Here is a 9784-nt window from a genome sequence, read left to right as displayed (position 1 = left end):
ACCCTATACTGCTTGCATTAGAGTAGTGTAGCATGTTACTGCTTTTCGTTATACCTATCCTGATGCATAGCCTGTTTTTGCTACTTCTGTTGATACCTTACCTGCATTCCTACTTGCCTAGTACAGAATGCTAGTATTTCCATCTGTAGCCCTACATTCTTGTCCGTCTGCTGTGCTATACTATCGGGCCGTGATCACTCGGGAGGTGATCACAGGTATATAGTATATACTTTATACATGATACATGTGGAGACTAAAGTCGGGTCTGCTGGTGGAGCACCCGCGAGTGGATCTTTATGGCGGAGCGACAGGGCAGGTTGAGACCGCCTAGGAGAGAGGTGGGCCTGGCCCTGTTCAGCGTTCGCGGATACTTAACACGCTTAACGAGATCTTGGTATTTGATCTGAGTTGGCTACGAGCCTATACGCACTAACCAACTACGTGGGAAAGATATGGGCACTCGGCGTCGTGGTATCAACCGAAGCACTTCGTGACGCCAGCGACTGAGCGGCGTGCGCCGGATTGGACTGGAATGCCACTAGGCTAGGTCTGCTTCCGGCCGCGTACGCAACATGCAGGTGTGCTCAGGGCGATGGGCCCAGACCCCTGCGCGCTTAGGTTTAGACCGGCATGCTGGCCTCTCTGTTGAGCCTAGGTGGGGCTGCGACGTGTTGATCTTCCGCGGCCGGGCATGACCCAGGAAAGTGTGTCCGGCCAAATGGGATCAAGCGTGTTGGGTAAGTTGGTGCACCCCTGCAGGGAAGTTAATCTATTCGAATAGCCGTGATCTTCGGTAACAGGACGACTTGGAGTTGTACCTTGACCTTATGACAACTAGAACCGGATACTTAATAAAACACACCCTTCCAAGTTCCACAGACAACCCGGTGATCGCTTTTCCACAGGGCGATGAGAGGAGGATCGCCGGGTAGGATTATGCTATGCGATGCTACTGGAGATGCTACTTGGAGATGCTACTTGGAGGACTTCAATCTACTCTCTTCTACATGCTGCAAGACGGAGGCTGCCAGAAGCGTAGTCTTCGACAGGATTAGCTATCCCCTTCTTATTCTGGCATTCTGCAGTTCAGTCCACCAATATGGCCCTTTACACATATATCCATGCATATGTAGTGTAGATCCTTGCTTGCGAGTACTTTGGATGAGTACTCACGGTTGCTTCTCCCCTTTTTTCCCCTTTCCTTTCTTTCTGGTTGTCGCAACCAGATTCTGGAGCCCTAGAGCCAGACGCCACCATCGACGATGACTCCTACTACACCGGAGGTGCCTACTACTACGTGCTGCCCGCTGACGACGACCAGGAGTAGTTAGGAGGATCCCAGGCAGGAGGCCTGTGCCTCTTTCGATTTGTGTCCCAGTTTGTGTTAGCCATCTATGGCTACTTGTTTAACTTATGTCTGTACTCAGATTTTGTTGCTTCCGCTGACTCGTCTATGATCGAGCACTTGTATTCGAGCCCTCGAGGCCCCTGGCTTGTATTATGATGCTTGTATGACTTATTTAAGTTTTAGAGTTGTGTTGTGCTATCTTCCCGTGAGTCCCTGATCTTGATCGTACACATTTGCGTGCATGATTAGTGTACGATTGAATCGGGGGCGTCACACGGAACTCCCGATCTATCTTGTCCGTGGATGTTTTTAGGGTACGTGGGACTATATAGGTGAAAGAAGTCGGTTGGGGGGTGCTCGAGGGGTCCACGAGACAGGGGGCCGTGCCCTGTAGAGGGGGGGCTCCCTATCTCCTGGGCTCCTCGAGGATCTTCTGACTTGATCTCCAAGCCTCCAGGATGATATTCTTCCAAAAAATCACGATGCCGAAGGTTTCATTCCGTTTGGACTCCATTTGATATTCCTTTTCTTCGAAATACTGAAACAGGCAATAAAACAGCAATATGGGCTGGGCCTCCGGTTAATAGGTTAGTCCCAAAAGTAATATAAAAGTGTATAATAAAGCCCATAATCATTCAAAACACATAGTAATATAGCATGAATGCTTCATAAATTATAGATACGTTGGAGACGTATCAGCATCCCCAAGCTTAATTCCTACTCGTCCTCGAGTAGGTAAATGATAAAGAAAGAATTTATGAAGTGTGAATGCTAGAAGGTGCACAAGTTTGATCAATGATAATTTCAATCACCTTTTCTAGCATGATTATATGTCATAACAGTAGTTCATCTCATAAAACTTTTAATGATCAAGTAACAAGCAATTCACATGTTAAAGCATAGACTATAAACTTTCTTGAAAACTAGCAAACTTCATTCTTAGTCATCAAAACAATTGCAATTCATCTTACTTTCAGGAAGGGTCTATGTCAGAGCTTTAATTTAGCAAACTTCACATACTCAACTATCATATAGTCTTCTACTATTGCTAACACTCACGCAATACTTGTGGTTATGAAGTTTTAATTAGACACAGAGAAAGATTGGGGCTTATAATGTTGCCTCCAAACGTATTCACCTTTGGGTGATGTCAACAATAATAGTTCATGCTAACGCACATCCAATTGGATATATATATCAAGATCACCCTAACACAAAGTGCTTGCCAAAGGATAAAATGAAAAAGGGAAAGGTGAAGATCACCTTGACTCTTGCATAAAGTAAAAGACATAAAGTAAAAGATAGGCCCTTCGCAGAGGGAAGCAGAGGTTGTCATGCGCTTTTAGGATTGGATACACAAAATCTTAATGCGAAAGAACGTCACTTTATATTGCCCCTTGTATATGGACCTTTATTATGCAGTCCGTCGCTTTTATTGCTTCCATAACAAGTTCGTACAAAGCTTATTTTCTCCACACTAATAAGTCATGCATATTTACAGAGCAATTTTTATTTCTTGCACCGATGACAATTTACTTGAAGGATCTTACTCAATCCATAGGTAGGTATGGTGACTCTCATGTCAAAACTGGGTTTAAGGATATTTGGAAGCACAAGTAGTATCTCTACTTGGTGCTAGGAATTTTTGGCTAGCATGAGGGGGAAAGGCAAGCTCAACATGTTTGAATGATCCATGACAATATACTTTAACTAAGATGTGAGAAAACATAACCCATTACATTGTCTTCCTTGTCCAACATCAACTCTTTAGCATGTCATACTTAATGAGTGCTCACAATTATAAAAGATGTCTATGATAATATATTTATATGTGAAACCTCCCTTCCTTCAATATTCTTTCATGAATTGTTGAAATGACCAATACAATGCTTGCTAACCGTCAATAAATTTACAACCTCTACTTCTTAGATGTGAAGTCATTACTCCCCATGGGATAAGCAAATGAAACATATATAATTTCAGATTTATGACAATCAACTCTTTCAACAATTTACTCATAGGATATAAGTGAAGCACACGAGTAAATGAAAAACTACTCCAAAAAGATATAAGTGAAGATCAATGAGTAGCTAAATAATTATGCAACTATGCGAAGGCTCTCTCTCATTAAAGAATTTCAGATCTTGGTATCTTATTCAAACAGCAAGCAAAACAAAATAAAATGACAATGCAAGGATAGCACAACTCATGTGAAGAAGCAAAAACTTAGGCTCAACCGATACTAACCAATAGTTGTTGAAGAAGAACGGTGGGATGCTTAACGGGGCATCCCCAAGCTTAGATGCTTGAGACTTCTTGAAATATTATCTTGGGGTGCCTTGGGCATCCCCAAGCTTGAACTTTTGTGTCTCCTTAATTCCTTTCATATCATGGTTTTTCTTTTTATCAAAAGCTTCATCCACAACAAACTCAACAAGAACTCGTGAGATAGGTTAGTATAAACCAATGCAAAACCTTATCATTTTCTACTGTAATAAATCACTTAAATTATTATTCAACATTGAATACTAAATGCCTATGCATATTTAATACTCCTATCCTCAAATAGAATCATTAAACAAGCAAACATATGCAAACAATGCAACTATAACAGCAATCTGCCAAAACAGTACAGTCCGTAAAGAACGCAAGAGTATCAATACTTCCCTGACTCCAAAAATTATGAACTAAAATTCCCATTATAATAAATTTATCAGAGCTTAATCTGCCAAAAATATTCAACATTACACCATTCTCTGACTTTTCTAGGGAATTTCTGCAACAGCGGTAAACTTTCTGTTTTCAAACAGCAACATGTATACTAGCAGAATAAGCATGGTAAAGGCTATCCTTGACTTTTTTATTGAAACTAAAGATGCAAAAAATTATTCTAACTAACAGCAAGCAAACACAATAAAATAAAATAAAATGACGCTCCAAGCAAAACACATATCATGTGGCGAATAAAAATATAGCTCCAAGTAAGGTTACCGATGAACGAAGACGAAAGAGGGGATGCCTTCCGGGGCATCCCCAAGCTTAGGCTCTTGGTTGTCCTTGGATATTACCTTGGGGTGCATTGGGCATCCCCAAGCTTAGGCTCTTTCCACTCCTTATTCCATATTCCATCGAATCCTTACCCAAAACTTGAAAACTTCAACCACACAAAACTCAACACAAAACTCGTAAGCTCCGTTAGTATAAGAAAATAAAACCACCACTTAGGTACTGTAATGAACTAATTCTAAATTCATATTAGTGTTATATATACTGTATTATAACTTATCTATGGTTCATACCACTTAATACTAGCCATAGATTCATCAAAATAAGCAAACAACAAAATGAAAACAGAATCTGTCAAAAACAGAACAGTCTGTAGTAATATGTATCAAACGTATAATTATGGAACCCCAAAAATTATGAAATAAATTGCTAGACCTGAGTAATTTGTCTATTAATCATCTTAAAAAAGAATCAACCTAAAAGCACTCTCCAGTAAAAAATGGCAGCTAATCTCGTGAGCGCTAAAGTTTCTGTTTTTCACAGCAAGATCACATAAACTTCACCCAAGTCTTCCCAAAGGTTCTACTTGGCACTTTATTGAAACAAAAGCTATAAAACATGATTACTACAGTAGCATAATCATGTGAACACACAAAAACAGTAAGTGTAAATATCGGGTTGTCTCCCAACAAGCGCTTTTCTTTAATGCCTTTCTAGCTAGGCATGATGATGGTAATGATGCTCACATAAAAGATAAGAATTGAAACATAAAGAGAGCATCATGAAGAATATGACTAGCACATTTGAGTCTAACCCACTTCCTATGCATAGGTATTTTGTGAGCAAACAACTTATGGGAACAATAATCAACTAGCATAGGATGGTACAACAAGCATAACTTCAAGATTTTCAACACATAGGGAGGAAACTTGACATTATTGCAATTCCTACAAGCATATGTTCCTCCCTCATAATAATTTTCAGTAGCATCATGAATGAATTCAACAATATAACCAGCACCTAAAGCATTCTTTTTTTGATCTACAAGCATAGAAAATTTACTACTCTCCACATAAGCAAAATTCTTCTCATGAATAGTAGTGGGAGCAAACTCAACAAAATAATTATCATGTGAGGCATAATCCAATTGAAAACTAAAATCATGACGACAAGTTTCATGGTTATCATTATTCTTAATAGCATACAAGTCATTACAATAATCATCATAGATAGCAACTTTGTTCTCATAATCAATTGGAACCTCTTCCGAAATAGTGGAATCACTAAATAAAGTTGACACTCTTCCAAATCCACTTTCATATTCATCAAAATAAAATTCAACATCCTCCAAAATAGTGGGATCACTACTTCCTAAAGTTGACACTCTTCCAAACCCACTTTCATCAATATAATCATCATAAATAGGAGGCATGCTATCATCATAATAAATTTGCTCATGAAAACTTGGGGGACAAAAAATATCATATTCATCAAACATAGCTTCCCCAAGCTTGTGGCATTGCATATCAGTAGCATCATGGATATTCAAGGAATTCATACTAACAACATTGCAATCATGCTCATCATTCAAAGATTTAGTATCAAACATTCTATAGATTTCTTCTTCTAGCACTTGAGCACAATTTTCCTTTTCATCATACTCACAAAAGATATTAAAAAGATGAAGCGTATGAGACAAACTCAATTCCATTTTTTTGTAGTTTTCTTTTATAAACTAAACTAGTGATAAAACAAGAAACAAAAAGATTCGATTGCAAGATCTAAAGATATACCTTTAAGCGCTAACCTCCCCGGCAACGGCGCTAGAAAAGAGCTTGATGTCTACTACACAACCTTCTTCTTGTAGACGTTGTTGGGCCTGCAAGTGCACATGTTTGTAGGACAGTAGCAAATTTCCCTCAAGTGGATGACCTAAGGTTTATCAATCTGTAGGAGGCGTAGGATGAAGATGGTCTCTCCCAAGCAACCCTGCAACCAAATAACAAAGAGTCTCTTATGTCCCCAACACACCCAATACAATGGTAAATTGTATAGGTGCACTAGTTCGGCGAAGAGATGGTGATACAAGTGCAATATGGATGATAGATATAGGTTTTTGTAATCTGAAAATATAAGAACAGCAAGGTAACTAATGATAAAGGTGAGTGTAAACGGTATTGCAATGATAGGAAACAAGGCCTAGGGTTCATACTTTCACTAGTGAAGTTCTCTCAACAATAATAACATAGATAGATCGTATAACAATCCCTCAACATGCAACAAAGAGTCACTCCAAAGCCACTAATAGCGGAGATCAAATGTAGTGATTATGGTAGGGTACGAGACCACCTCAAAGTTATTCTTTCGGATCGATCTATTAAAGAGTTCGTACTAGAATAACACCTTAAGACACAAATCAACCAAAACCCTAATGTCACCTAGATACTCCATTGTCACCTCAAGTATCTGTGGGCATGATTATACGATATGCATCACACAATCTCCGATTCATCCAACCAACACCAAGTACTTCAAAGAGTGCCCCAAAGTCTGTACCGGAGAGTCAAGAACGTGTGCCAACCCCTATGCATAGGTTCATGGGCGGAACCCGCATGTTGGTCACCAAAACATACATCAAGAGGCACATGATATCCCATTGTCACCACAGATAAGCACGGCAAGACATACATCAAGTGTTCTCATAAAAGACTCAATCCGATAAGATAACTCCAAGAGGGAAACTCAATTCATCACAAGAGAGTAGAGGGGGAGAAACATCATAAGATCCAACTATAATAGCAAAGCTCGGGATACATCAAGATCGTGCCATAGAGGGAACACGAGAGAGAGAGAGAGAGAGAGAGAGAGATCAAACACATAGCTACTGGTACATACTCTCAGCCCCGAGGGTGAACTACTCCCTCCTCGTCATGGAGAGCGCTGGGATGATGAAGATGGTCACCGGTGATGAGATCCCCCTCCGGCAGGGTGCCGGAACGGACTCCCGAGAGGTTTTTGGTGGCTACAGAGGCTTGCGGCGGCGGAACTCCCGATCTATCTTGTCCGTGGATGTTTTTAGGGTACGTGGGACTATATAGGCGAAAGAAGTCGGTCGGGGGGTGCTCGAGGGGTCCACGAGACAGGGGCCGTGCCCTGTAGGGGGGGGCGCCCCCTATCTCCTGTGCTCCTCGAGGATCTTCTGACTTGATCTCCAAGCCTCCAGGATGATATTCTTCCAAAAAATCACGATGCCGAAGGTTTCATTCCGTTTGGACTCCGTTTGATATTACCTTTCTTCGAAATACTGAAACAGGCAATAAAACAGCAATATGGGCTGGGCCTCCGGTTAATAGGTTAGTCCCAAAAGTAATATAAAAGTGTATAATAAAGCCCATAATCTTTCAAAACACATAGTAATATAGCATGAATGCTTCATAAATTATAGATACGTTGGAGACGTATCACGCCGCATTGGGGAGCTTCGAGGGTGCGGCGGCGGCACGGGACGGCGCCGGCGCGACGCCCCCCGTCGACGTGGTCATCCGCGGCGGCAAGAAGAGGCTGCGCGCGAGGCCGACGCTCGGCGGAGCTCCGGCGGTGGCGACGCCAACGCTTCCTGCGCTAGTGTTTCCGGCGGTGGCGGGGGGGGGGGGAGCGGTCGCGGCTGTACAATGGGGTGAGCGGGGTGCCGGCGCGTGTGTCCATGGCGAAGTTCGCCGGCGCCGGCGCACGCGGGGCGTACGAGGCGGAGAGGAGAGAGTGCGGCGCGAGCGCTCGAGTGTGCCGCGCGCGGAAGCGGGAGCCCCAAATACACCGCGCGGGATAGAGTATCCGACCGTGCGCCCAACTCGTTATAGCGCGCGCGCGGTTTTTGCTCGCCCGCTGGAGCCACCCGCCGCGTTGCGCGCGCGCTAAAACGGCCTAATTTACGGCGCAACGCGGCGCTAGTTTAGCGCGGCTATTGAAGATACTCTTATTATTATAAGAAAGAAGAAGGATGTTATAGTAGGGGAGCCGCAAGGGCAGCAAGGACCTGAATGCTTCTTGCTCTTTCTCCACATTAACCTGAAGCATGTGTTGGGGCGCATCATTGTATGCAACTTCTGGATCCTTTATTTCACCTACCACCTCCTTGCCGACTTGGGGGAACCCTAACTACAACGCCGGCCGCTCCCCAGATCTAAAGCCCCTCGCGTCGCTGTCGCGAAGTCTTGGCGTGCCCAAGGAGGGTGGCGGCGGGGCGTTCCAGCCTCCTGTGGTGTCATGAAGCGGGGCCTGGACTCCCGTCGGTGAGAGGAGGTTCCGCGGCGAGTTCTCCTCTTTGCACGCCGGCGCTACACCTATCCAGATGGCTCTCCTGTCCCTGACGGTGCCGGACTGGGATCAGGTGACATGCGCTACGGTGACATGGACGGTGACATGCGGCCCAAATTTAAATTTAATGCAAAAAAAATCTGAAAAAAATCATGCATGTTCACAGCACATACTAAGATAACCCCTAAAAATTTCAGATCAAAATTCGAAACATACATCGAAAAAAATCTCATGTCACCGTCACTGTAGCACATGTCACCTGATCCGACTCCGACGGTGCCTCCTCTCTGGCTACGCGCAAGACAATGACGGATCTGCCCGTGGGGCCGCGGCGGAGGGATTCAGCAGGCGTCGTCGCGTCTCGTGGGATGTGTGTGGGTGCTCTGGTCGTGCGTGTGGTGCCCTCTTTTTCGGCGCGTCCGCACGGGCCTGCCGTGGCCATGCATGGTGCTCCTTCCGCTAGTTGGTGCTCCGTTGTTGGTGTGACAGGTGGGCCCAATTTGGAACCTCGCAAGCCTGTAGCTGTTCTACTCGGTGGTGGTGCAGACCTCCTCATCTTCGACGGTGCGACAGCCTGCATAGGGTGGATCTTGTCGTCGGTGTTACGGCCGCGGTTGGCTTGGGCCTGCAGTTTTTGGTGTCCAGCTAGCCGGCGTTCCTCACGTAGCGGCTTCGGCCCCGACGCTTGGAAGCTGCACTTTTTCTGGCGTCCTGGGCTGGCCGACACTTTGGCGGCTCCAGCTTCGCCGATCCAGGTCCGCGTTTCTTCGGATCCTGGCTCGTTGACGCGGCGGCTGTCATCGCATCCCGTGTGTTGGTTTTTCTACGCCATGTCGTCGGTTCTCCAACCTCGACCGCCACCCCTGGCCTCGCCCCTCCTCCACCAGATCCAATGCCCACGTTTCCGATGGCTCCCGTTGCCACATTCGGCGGCGGGCATAGCTCCCCTTTCTGACGATGGCTGCCCCAGTTCACGACATGTTCCGGTCTTTGGATCTAGTCTGGACGGCTTTGGGATTGTTCGGACATTGGCCAGGACGAGATCCTAGCTTGATGTTGGAGGCGCTGCCATAGCCTATTCTTCGAGCCCCTCTTTGAGCACCGGGGGAAACCCCA

This window comes from Triticum dicoccoides, chromosome 2B, assembly GCF_002162155.2.
Source record: "Triticum dicoccoides isolate Atlit2015 ecotype Zavitan chromosome 2B, WEW_v2.0, whole genome shotgun sequence".
NCBI classification, from domain to species: Eukaryota; Viridiplantae; Streptophyta; class Magnoliopsida; order Poales; family Poaceae; genus Triticum; species Triticum dicoccoides.
This window is presented reverse-complemented; position numbering follows the sequence as displayed.